The 9118-nt window shown below is 39.9% G+C and overlaps 1 protein-coding gene across 1 annotated transcript in view; it reads left to right on the top strand.

The window, feature by feature from the left end:
- The first annotated feature begins 3137 nt into the window (after positions 1–3137).
- LOC117969842 (NPC1-like intracellular cholesterol transporter 1) overlaps positions 3138–9118 on the top strand; it is a 52038-nt gene continuing 46057 nt past the window's right edge. The window contains exon 1 of the mRNA XM_059008550.1: positions 3138–3279. The gene's annotated coding sequence lies outside the window, so the exon portion shown is untranslated. The remainder of the gene's footprint in view (positions 3280–9118) is intronic.

The following is a 9118-nucleotide window of genomic DNA, read 5'->3' as shown; positions in this document are numbered from 1 at the left end:
TGCATGCAGGGATTCTGTGGGGTGTTTGTCCCATTTTGTGTAGTCCTGGTTGGTGATTGGACCCCACACTTCACTGCCATAGAGGGCAATTGGCTGAATCACACTTTCAAAAATTTTGAGCTAAATTTTGATGGGGGTTATTTTATAGAGCTTCCTCTTTATGGCACAAAACACCCTGCATGCTTCTCCTTTAGTGCATTCACTGCCAGGTTAAAGCTCCCTGATGCACTGATGGTCAGACCCAGGTATGTGTAGCTGCTGGTGTGCTCTAGGGTGGTGTTGCCTAGAGTGAAGTGGTACTTATTTCCCTGAGATCTGGCTTTCTTCTGGAATATCAGGACTCTGGTCTTGTTCATGTTTACTTCCAGGGCCTGGGTTTGACAGTACTGCTCTAGCAGTGACAGGCTCGGCTGAAGACCCTGCTCTGTGGGTGACAGCAGGACCAGGTCATAGAGCAGGAATTTTATTTCAGTTTCATGTAGAGTGAGGCCAGGGGCTGTAGACTGCTCCAGCACTGTGGCCAGCTCGTTGATATAGATGTTGGACAGTGTTGGACTGCAGCCCTGTCTCACCCCACGCACCTGTGTGAAGAATTATATTCTTTTGTTACCAATTTTCACACCACACTTATTTTCTGAGTACATCGATTTTATGATGGGAAATACCCAGCTCTCAGTACGAGATTGAGGAGCTGAGCAGGGCCTCCTTAATACAGGATTCAAAATTTTTTAGTTTTTCGCAAATGGCATTTTTTTGTTCTTTGTTTTGTATTTCTTTGTAAAGTTTTCAAAATGTTTTTTTCCAAATGTTTCCGTTTTGGATGGCCGATTCTTCATTTTTGTTGAAATTAGGTTGTTCCAGGTTTCCCAAAAATGATTTTGGTTTATTGACTCCTCAGTTTCACCGAGTTGTTTATTAATATGGTCTTGTTAGAGTGTGTTTGCATTGTTTAAGTGCCTCACAGTATCTGAGGCATAAATATGGGCTGTCTGGATCTTGCCTGTCTGGATCTTTATGTTTTTGATTGGATAGCTGTCTTGGTTTTTTCACCATGGTCTTCATCAAACCACTTTTCTTTTAATTTATTCTTCTGGTTGTATTTTCGATTTACTATTTTTAATTTAGATTTTTCTGCTGCTTTTCTAAATATGTTATTCAAATCTTTTTTGATTTTGAGTTTCAGTGTTTTAAAATAAAATATCAAACAGAACGAAATTTCAATGTACCATTTGTAATTCAGTAATATGAGAGAATTGGTCAGGGGTCTGAATACTTTTGCAAGGCACTATATATATATATATATATATATATATATATATATATATATATATATATATATATATATAATTTCCCAGTTTATTTATTAGTTTTAATTGTCATGTATATTTTCAATGTGAATACAGCTATGCAGATGTAGGTGTATACATAAAGGCAGTGCTGTACCCGGGTGCAGTGGAGCTTATTGTTATGATTCATTTATTTTGTTATTGTTTTACAGCGTGGATGGGAAGCCCCATCCGCATTACAAAACCTGTGCAGAATGTGGCCGAGGGATTAGCAGATAATTGGTAGCTAGTTAATCCCTCGGTCACTAATATAAAAGCCTGCAGTTCTCCCTGCTCAGGGTGGATGTTCAGAAGTGGAGAACGAGAGCAGAGAGAGAGAGAGAGAGAGAGAGAGGTGTGTGTGAAATAAAAAAGAAGTACGATCAGTGCGATCAGTGAAGGCTACAGCCCAGCCTGATCATAGTATTTTGTGTTTTGTTATTTTGTTTTATTTAAAACCTTTATTTTGCTCTGTGAGCAAGTGTTTTTGTTTGAATATTTTATTTATTTTTGTTTGTTAAAAATAAACGGCACACACTGCGCCTTTGCACCTGCAGCACTGCCTGTGTTTTCCTTTCTTTGCACCTGCAGTACTGACTGTGTTTTCCTTTCTTTGCACCTGCAGCACTGCCTGTGTTTTCCTTTCTTTGCACCTGCAGCACTGCCTGTGTTTTCCTTTCTTTGCACCTGCAGTACTGACTGTGTTTTCCTTTCTTTGCACCTGCAGTACTGACTGTGTTTTCCTTTCTTTGCACCTGCAGCACTGCCTGTGTTTTCCTTTCTTTGCACCCGCAGCACTGCCTGTGTTTTCCTTTCTTTGCATCTGCAGCACTTCCTGTGTTTTCCTTTCTTTGCACCTGCAGTACTGACTGTGTTTTCCTTTCTTTGCACCTGCAGCACTGCCTGTGTTTTCCTTTCTTTGCACCTGCAGTACTGTCTGTGTTTTCCTTTCTTTGCACCTGCAGCACTGCCTGTGTTTTCCTTTCTTTGCACCTGCAGTACTGCCTGTATTTTTCTTCCTGCATTCTGGCCTGACGTCACCACTCGGTATCCTGTCACAGGGATTAATGGGAAAAACTAAAGAATAACAATGACAAGACATGAGACAATCCTTATCTGGCACTGGTTGATATTTTCACATGCAAATGTGTTCGAGTAACGTGCGTTGACCCAGAAGACACTGCAAGGGTGAAATAACCAAGGAAGTAAAGCAGTAACCGATATTGTGAAAGGCAAGGCAAGCATACTGAGAATTTTCTGTAACCTAGTACCAGATGTCAGGTGTTAAAATGAAAATATTTGATATAACGTGTTTCTTTCAGAACGGCACATTTCAGATAAGAACTTTTACAAACGAGAGTAGCTGATTGATCTCATAATTTTGGCAAGTTGGGTCATAAAGGATCCAATTGTTTCTGCCTCAACAACATGACTATATAACCCGTTCCATACCCTCACCACTCTCTGTGCAAATAACTGTCTCCTTCCCTCTATCCTAAGTCTATCTCCACTCAATGTCAACTGTGTCCTCTGGTCCTGGTTTATGTACTATGCTTAAGGTATTGGTTTGGGTTAACATTGCCAACCTCTTTTAAGATTTCAAAGACTTAAATCACATCCTCCCTGATTCTTTGTTCCAGACTAAATAGATTTAGTTCTTTCATCCTTTCTTTGTAGTTTAGTCCTGCAAGTCCTGGGATTAGTTTGGGTGGTCTCTCTCCAGGGTCCCTTTGGTACTGTGGTGACCACGTGGTGACTTGCATGAAGTTTCATTGATAGTAAGGACTTGTTTTTCTTGCTGTGTTTAGGTGACAAGACTCCTTTTGGTCCTGACATCTAGAGGACCTCAGTTCTACAGCTAGCAGTGGTACAAAACAGGCTTGACAGCTATTTTGAAGACCCTTGTGCAACAGAACAGGTTGCTAGCACTCTGCAGAATGAAAGTGCGTGACAGGTAAGATTAATTAAATTGTTTTGTTTTGCAGTGTGAATTGTCAGTAATCAGCGCTTGTCTTATCTACAACCAGCGAGTCCTTGTTATCACTACTGGTGTAAAGTGCAAATGTACATAACATCTGACAATGAATAGTGAAATATCCCTTATTCTTTGTCCCCTGACAACTTTTTTATCATAGGTTGATATTTTACAACTTTTTTTTAAATGTAAATCAAAGAAATGTAATAAATGAATATTGCCTTTTTTTTGTCAACTTTAAAAAGTTAAATTCAGTTGTATAACTTTGTTCACAATTTTTGTACCTTTCTCAGCTGATAAACACACTGCACTCATAAAGCTCTCAAGTGCTTTACTGTGCCACTAATGTGTTTCAGGCACCTTAGTTTTCTGTCGCATCATATAGTGACTTTAATATGTCCTCATTGTTGCTATAGTGATGTTTAAGGACTCCTTGTGTGTCACAGGGTGCCACTAATAGGCTGCTTCTGGTAGCTTAAAAAAATCTATTAAGTTTACTTTAACCCTGTGGCAAAGTGGTTAACAGTGTGCAGGTGCAGGTGATCAATGAACAGACAGACAATTATAATCCAGGTGCAAAGTTGTTTAATGATTTTTATGTCCAGTGCCTGACGGCAAAACAAACAGTAAACAATAATGATGTTAAATAATACAGTGGCGTGTATTACTTAATTTGTAATCCCCGGGTTTGTCCCGAAATAATAGTCTGTTTATTATACACCCACACAAAACACAAATCCGATTAGTGCGTGAATTAGTGCTCGTGGTGCAAATACAGCCATTCCTCCAATCCGCGGCTGCCACATCATTTCCCTTCCGGGTCGATGAGTTAATGTACCGAAGCTCCGCCCCTTTTCTAAATGACCGACTTCCTTTTACCCCTCGGAACGAAGTGTCAGGCCAAGCAGTCCAGGGTACTCAGTTCCTGTTACTTAGCACCTTCACAGGTCGGGAGGGAGATTTACCATCAAGAATCATTGTCTTTCTGTCACAAACCCTTATATATAAATAATAATATAAGTTTACCACAGTATAGGCACCTACTTCCAGGTATGTTCCGATATGGATTATGTTCCCTTTAAATTATAAATGTGCTGATTAAAGCTAATTTAATCAGGGAAGGGAAAATGTTGTCATTAGTCAGCACAGATACTATCCATACTGGCACTATACTTTTATGAATAGCACCATAAATAAGGTTGTGTAACCATTTGAGGACTTCTTCAGCAATAGAACCCTGATTAGAGGCCATTATAACCTCATGCTTAAAGCTCTGTTCTCCAAAACATCATTAGCACAATTGTTTCTGAATGGGGGAAAAACACCAATTCCGATACTAAAACGAGTAAGAAACAACTAATACATTACATACATACATACATACAGTGCCTTGCGAAAGTATTCGGCCCCCTTGAACTTTGCGACCTTTTGCCACATTTCAGGCTTCAAACATAAAGATATGAAACTGTAATTTTTTGTGAAGAATCAACAACAAGTGGGACACAATCATGAAGTGGAACGAAATTTATTGGATATTTCAAACTTTTTTAACAAATAAAAAACTGAAAAATTGGGCGTGCAAAATTATTCAGCCCCTTTACTTTCAGTGCAGCAAACTCTCTCCAGAAGTTCAGTGAGGATCTCTGAATGATCCAATGTTGACCTAAATGACTAATGATGATAAATAGAATCCACCTGTGTGTAATCAAGTCTCCGTATAAATGCACCTGCACTGTGATAGTCTCAGAGGTCCGTTTAAAGCGCAGAGAGCATCATGAAGAACAAGGAACACACCAGGCAGGTCCGAGATACTGTTGTGGAGAAGTTTAAAGCCGGATTTGGATACAAAAAGATTTCCCAAGCTTTAAACATCCCAAGGAGCACTGTGCAAGCGATAATATTGAAATGGAAGGAGTATCAGACCACTGCAAATATACCAAGACCTGGCCGTCCCTCTAAACTTTCAGCTCATACAAGGAGAAGACTGATCAGAGATGCAGCCAAGAGGCCCATGATCACTCTGGATGAACTGCAGAGATCTACAGCTGAGGTGGGAGACTCTGTCCATAGGACAACAATCAGTCGTATACTGCACAAATCTGGCCTTTATGGAAGAGTGGCAAGAAGAAAGCCATTTCTTAAAGATATCCATAAAAAGTGTCGTTTACAGTTTGCCACAAGCCACCTGGGAGACACACCAAACATGTGGAAGAAGGTGCTCTGGTCAGATGAAACCAAAATCGAACTTTTTGGCAACAATGCAAAACGTTATGTTTGGCGTAAAAGCAACACAGCTCATCACCCTGAACACACCATCCCCACTGTCAAACATGGTGGTGGCAGCATCATGGTTTGGGCCTGCTTTTCTTCAGCAGGGACAGGGAAGATGGTTAAAATTGATGGGAAGATGGATGGAGCCAAATACAGGACCATTCTGGAAGAAAACCTGATGGAGTCTGCAAAAGACCTGAGACTGGGACAGAGATTTGTCTTCCAACAAGACAATGATCCAAAACATAAAGCAAAATCTACAATGGAATGGTTCACAAATAAACATATCCAGGTGTTAGAATGGCCAAGTCAAAGTCCAGACCTGAATCCAATCGAGAATCTGTGGAAAGAACTGAAAACTGCTGTTCACAAATGCTCTCCATCCAACCTCACTGAGCTCGAGCTGTTTTGCAAGGAGGAATGGGCAAAAATTTCAGTCTCTCGATGTGCAAAACTGATAGAGACATACCCCAAGCGACTTACAGCTGTAATCGCAGCAAAAGGTGGCGCTACAAAGTATTAACTTAAGGGGGCTGAATAATTTTGCACGCCCAATTTTTCAGTTTTTTATTTGTTAAAAAAGTTTGAAATATCCAATAAATTCCGTTCCACTTCATGATTGTGTCCCACTTGTTGTTGATTCTTCACAAAAAATTACAGTTTCATATCTTTATGTTTGAAGCCTGAAATGTGGCAAAAGGTCGCAAAGTTCAAGGGGGCCGAATACTTTCGCAAGGCACTGTACATACATACATACATACATACATTACCTATATGGTAACAATATCCTGGGAGACAGTCAGCATGGTTTTAGGAAAGGGAGATCGTGTCTAACTAACCTAATTCACTTTTTTGAGGATGCAACATTGAAAATGGATAATTGCAAAGCATACGACATGGTTTATTTAGATTTCCAGAAAGCTTTTGACAAAGTCCCGCATAAAAGATTAATTCTCAAACTGAACGCAGTAGGGATTCAAGGAAATGCATGCACATGGATTAGGGAGTGGTTAACATGTAGAAAACAGAAAGTACTGATTAGAGGAGAAACCTCAAAATGGAGCGAGGTAACCAGTGGTGTACCACAGGGATCAGTATTAGGTCCTCTGCTATTCCTGATCTACATTAATGATTTAGATTCTGGTATAGTAAGCAAACTTGTTAAATTTGCAGACGACACAAAAATAGGAGGAGTGGCAAACACTGTTGCAGCAGCAAAGGTCATTCAAAATGATCTAGACAGCATTCAGAACTGGGCAGACACATGGCAAATGACATTTAATAGAGGAAAGTGTAAAGTACTGCACGCAGGCAATAAAAATGTGCATTATAATTTTCATATGGGAGATACTGAAATTGAAGAAGGGAACTATGAAAAAGTCCTAGGAGTTTATGTTGACTCAGAAATGTCTTCATCTAGACAATGTGGGGAAGCTATAAAAAAGGCCAACAAGATGCTTGGATATATTGTGAGAAGTGTTGAAATTAAATCAAGGGAAGTAATGTTAAAACTTTACAATGCATTAGTAAGACCTCACCAAGAATATTGTGTTCAGTTCTGGTCACCTCGTTACAAAAAGGATATTGCTGCTCTAGAAAGAGTGCAAAGAAGAGCGACCAGAATTATCCCGGGTTTAAAACGCATGTCGTATGCAGACAGGCTAAAAGAATTGAATCTATTCAGTCTTGAACAAAGAAGACTACGCGGCGATCTGATTCAAACATTCTAAATCCTAAAAGGTATAGACAATGTCGACCCAGGGGACTTCTTTGACCTGAAAAAAGAAACAAGGACCAGGAGTCACAAATGGAAAATAGATAAAGGGGCATTCAGAACAGAAAATAGGAGGCACTTTTTTACACAGAATTGTGAGGGTCTGGAACCAACTCCCCAGTAATGTTGTTGAAGCTGACACACTGGGATCCTTCAAGAAGCTGCTTGATGAGATTCTGGGATCAATAAGCTACTACCAACCAAACGAGCAAGATGGGCTGAATGGCCTCCTCTCGTTTGTAAACTTTCATACATGCATACATACTTACTTACTTACTTACATACATACATACATACATACATACATACATACATACATATGTTTAATTTCGCTTTCATTGATTTAATACAAAAACAACTTTAAGTTAAAGTAGCAGGTCCTTACTAATGTAAATTCCACTTCTCTATAATAGTTATACTAATTTTATTAGAATATTGCAAGGCAAACACCATTTGTAAAACACAACTACTAACCGTACTCTGAATAACTTTGGAAGTTTAAATAATCAGGCCCATTACAGTTTTGTAGTGGCAGGATTTTGCAGCAGTTTTTTTCAGTTTCAGAAAATCAATTTGTAAAATGTTTTGTGACAGTATAGTCGGGATCCAGTGGGATATTGGTGTTGAAATGGATAGCCCTGACCTGCTCAGCTAGACCAGTTTTTTCTTAAAGTTTAGACCCCCAGGGATAAGAATCAAGAGGCTTGCTCCGCTGGAAATGAGAAATTACACCATGTTGATGAGGTCATCATTTTACAAAAACAAACTGAACATACCACAAATGTTTACAAGTCTTATTTTATAACCAAGTAACTTTTTCTGTGACTTGAGCTTTGTTTAAAATCACAGATATACTAGTGATGGTCCATGGAAACCCATTAATGGCGTTCTCATTTCAGATGAGCATGAGCATCATTATTACATGAGTTCCTTGAGAATGTCTATAAAGGTCAATATGAAAATATCTAAAGCTGAAATGATACCTACCCAGATGTATGAATGATCAACATGGACACTTACTATAGGTCTAGGTGGTAACCAAAGAACTTTTTGAAGAAGACAACCTATTCTGATTATTAGGAAGGGAAGACTGAAGTGGTTTGAAGGTGTTGAGAGGATGGGAGATGAGAGTTCACTTGGACCAAGGTTAACCTTTCCCTCTTCCCCACTGTACAACCGAGCCGTACTGGGGCCGTGGCTCAGGAGGAGCCTGCTTGTGTTTCCACTGCAGAGCCGAGCCGTGCCACTGACGTCACATGCAACCAACGCGTCGCAGCAAGCAATTAACAGGTTGCATCGCACGTAGATGATGCAGTATTAAACTGCTGTATTTGAGTTGAGAATGACAGAACCAGAGGTTAGGGCTGTGTTTTAATTCGGTTTCATTCTTCATATATTAATGAATACAATTGAAGAGCCCTGACTCGCTGCACGCTGTGTTGTTTGTCTTCCTCCAGTATACTGAGTGACGCAACATAATGACGAAAAGCATTAACCCCACCCCTGGCCTGGGGCCCTCACGGCTCAGATGTGCCAGAGGAAAAGAGGTACTTGTCGACTCCCAGGATTTAAAACACTTTGATCAAGCCTCCCCTAACCCTTCTTTGTTCCAGGCTAAACGGAATCCATTCCCTCATCCTATCATCAGAACTCATACCCTTTAGCTCTAGGGTTAGTCTGATTGCTCTTCGCTGTACTCTACCAAAGCCAACATGTCATCTGTGTATTGCAGGGACTGGAACTAAACACAAGAGTCGCAAGTACAACTTCATC

This window comes from Acipenser ruthenus, chromosome 37 (assembly GCF_902713425.1).
Source record: "Acipenser ruthenus chromosome 37, fAciRut3.2 maternal haplotype, whole genome shotgun sequence".
Taxonomy (NCBI): Eukaryota; Metazoa; Chordata; class Actinopteri; order Acipenseriformes; family Acipenseridae; genus Acipenser; species Acipenser ruthenus.
The sequence above is the reverse complement of the archived record's forward strand: the minus strand, read 5'-3'. Positions and strand labels throughout refer to the sequence as shown.